Source organism: Sinocyclocheilus rhinocerous, unplaced genomic scaffold, assembly GCF_001515625.1.
Source record: "Sinocyclocheilus rhinocerous isolate Xijiao unplaced genomic scaffold, SAMN03320098_v1.1 scaffold984, whole genome shotgun sequence".
NCBI classification, from domain to species: domain Eukaryota; kingdom Metazoa; phylum Chordata; class Actinopteri; order Cypriniformes; family Cyprinidae; genus Sinocyclocheilus; species Sinocyclocheilus rhinocerous.
In genome coordinates, this window is record NW_015643603.1 from 1,545,077 (window position 1) to 1,547,789 (window position 2,713).

The window sequence follows — 2,713 nt, forward strand, 5'->3', positions numbered from 1 at the left end:
ATAATACTTTTAAAATTAATTGGCTTAAGAATTTCCTTAAAAATCCCTCCTCACTTTGGAATTTTATCCCAAATTATATTTTCTCTAAAGTTGGTGGCCTGAATTTCCTATTATTTTGTAATTATAATGTTTTAAAAATCCCTATCAAACTTTCTAATTTCCATAAGCAGATGCTCTTGGCCTGGTCCTTAATTTACAAACACAACTTTTCTCCGCACAGATATTATTTATGGAACAATAAGGATATTCTGGACTTGGATAAGTATGTGGAAACTATCCAAAGTTCTGTTAATTTGAAAGCTATGAAAACAGTATCTTTATATTCGTCCTTTTTGTCTTCTTAAGATGTAATTTTATTACCTTGTTTTTTTGTGGTTGTTACCCTGGCAACAAATCTGTGTGTATATTCTGTTGTTTTTCTGTTTTTGTTTTTATCTCGTCTTTATTTATGATTTTGATAATTGTACTGCCTTGATATTTTAATGTTTGTATTGTTTAATAAAAAAAATAATAAAAACCCTGGCTTAGACGATTCGGTGTTTTTAATGAATCGGTTAAGTGAGAGATTCAACGGCTTAATGTTGTGTCCTGCAGAGATTGTCGCTTGAATCAATGAATGAATCTTGTGAGTGAGCTGAGCTGATTCAAAATATACGAACTACTGGAATGAATGAACCTGCCACAAAAAAACAGTAGAAAACGCGCCTTTAGTTTGAGTTACATCAGTGAGAGCCAATCATGTTCAAGCATTAAAGACACCGCCCCTTCTTGAAAGAGAGAAGTCGACTAGGCCGCGCTCGCTCAGCCGGTAGGTTACGGGGGATGCTTCCGGGCCAAGAGCGTGAGGAGCATGATATAAGAGAACAAGTGAGAGCGCTATTCTGCTTTGCATGCGTACGTTTTTAATCGGTTAGAGGTAGTAGCGATTATCAGATTTGTATCTGTTTGTATTTATTAGCTGTTTCTCCTGTCGGCCAAGGTTTGTTTGAAGCACCTTTAATCAACCGGAAGAAGAAGACGTCCACGCGCCCTCACACGGAACCGAGGACGTCGAGTTATACAGTAAGTCCGCGTGCAACAGACGGTGTTGTTTATTGTGTATTATCCAAAGTCGTTTCTCGTCGCATGTGTTTATAAACCTTGTACGAGAGCTCGGGCTTTACTGGTCGTGCCAGTTGACGGATCGTTGTGTTTCGGTAGGTGTGTCGTTTGATTCAAAACCGTGCCAAACAAAGAGCGGCCTGCGTTTCTGGCGCACTTATTAATGGCGTTAATCTTGTTTATTGGCTAACAGTCAAACCGCTTGCTACATTCTCAAGCATTTCATGCTTATAAGCCCTTGTCGTAGTGTCTGGTGTGGATTTGGTTGTCTGAGTCTTGTTAATTTAGATTGTGTTGATAAACATGATTGAACAGTCCATCATGGCCGTAGCTCGACAGTTGAGGCGACTGGTGTTACAGAGGAAAGCGAAACTAAAACAATGCTTGAGGACAAGCATGTGTTAACTCTTTATAGTAATGTTCTAACAGATCTCATATCTTCAGTTTTGACCGATTTGTAAACATCCACGTGACGTGATGAGGGAACAGCTGACCGCGAGTAGCGATGTTTTTAGCACGCGTTTTTGTACGACATACTCGACCAACGTACTTTCATTCGCGCTGGTTGATCAACACGACCTTATTATATTTATACAATGAGAAACTCTACTTTGACAGGGTTGATTAACCTTAACAGAACCAGGGATAGTAATCTTATATACACTGCAATTTAATTGCATTATATAATGCCTAAAGTTCAGCCAAAAATAAAAGCTGTAATTTACTCAGCCTCATGTTATTTTGCATAACTATAATATAATATACTTTGAAGAATCTTGCTATTCAGTTTTGGTGACCATTGACTTTTATTGTATAGACAAAGAAAAAAGATTTTTCAGAAGATCATCTTTTGTGTTCTGCTGAAGAAAGGCATACAGATTTGAAATTACATGAGGGTGAGTGAATTTAATAAAATGACAGTTTTCATTTTTGGTGGATTGTCCCTTTAACAGGTTGTATGATATTTTGTAATTAGAAATGACATTTTTATAGCATCTCCCCTGACCTCCAGAGACCCCCAGTGGTCCTTAACTCCCTGGTTAAAATATGATTTGTAAGCCTTTGTTTGTGTTTTTTTGCAAAGAAAATATGTGCAATCATTTGAGTATCATCAAATTTGTGGAATCAGTTATTGTGCATCATACATTAGCCGATTTAAAATTGAAGGGTTAGTTCACCCAAAAATGAAAATTCTGTCATTAATTACTCACCCTCATGTTGTTTCAAACCTGTAAGACCTTCGTTCATCTTCGGAACACAAATTAAGATATTTTTGATGGAATCTGAGAGCTGTCTGACCCTGCATAGACAGCAACGCAACTGAAATGTTCCCAAGTCCAGAAATGTAGCAAGGAGATCTGTAAAATAATCCATGTGACATCAGGGGTTCAACCATAATTTTACGTAGCTACGAGTATACTTTTTGAGAGCAAAAGGGAAAAAAAACGGCTTTATTCAACAATTCAACAATCGTAAAATTTGGGTTGAACCCCGGATACATTTCTAGACCTTGATCGTGTAAGGACCCTTTCTGTCTATGGGAGGGTCAGAGAGCTCTCAGATTCCATCAAAAATATCTTAATTTGTGTTCCGAAGATGAACGAAGGTCTTA

At 37.4% G+C, this 2,713-nt stretch overlaps 1 protein-coding gene across 4 annotated transcripts in view; it reads left to right on the forward strand.

Annotated features, from left to right (window-relative positions):
- The first annotated feature begins 781 nt into the window (after positions 1-781).
- LOC107757551 (serine/arginine-rich splicing factor 7-like) overlaps positions 782-2,713 on the forward strand; it is a 7,245-nt gene continuing 5,313 nt past the window's right edge. Inside the window, exon 1 of one of the 4 annotated variants that reach the window (XM_016575066.1) lies at positions 782-1,062. The gene's annotated coding sequence lies outside the window, so the exon portion shown is untranslated. Of the gene's footprint in view, positions 1,063-1,109; positions 1,197-1,978; positions 1,998-2,713 lie in introns of those variants that run through there. The other 3 variants (XM_016575069.1, XM_016575068.1, XM_016575067.1) reach the window with 3 other exon arrangements.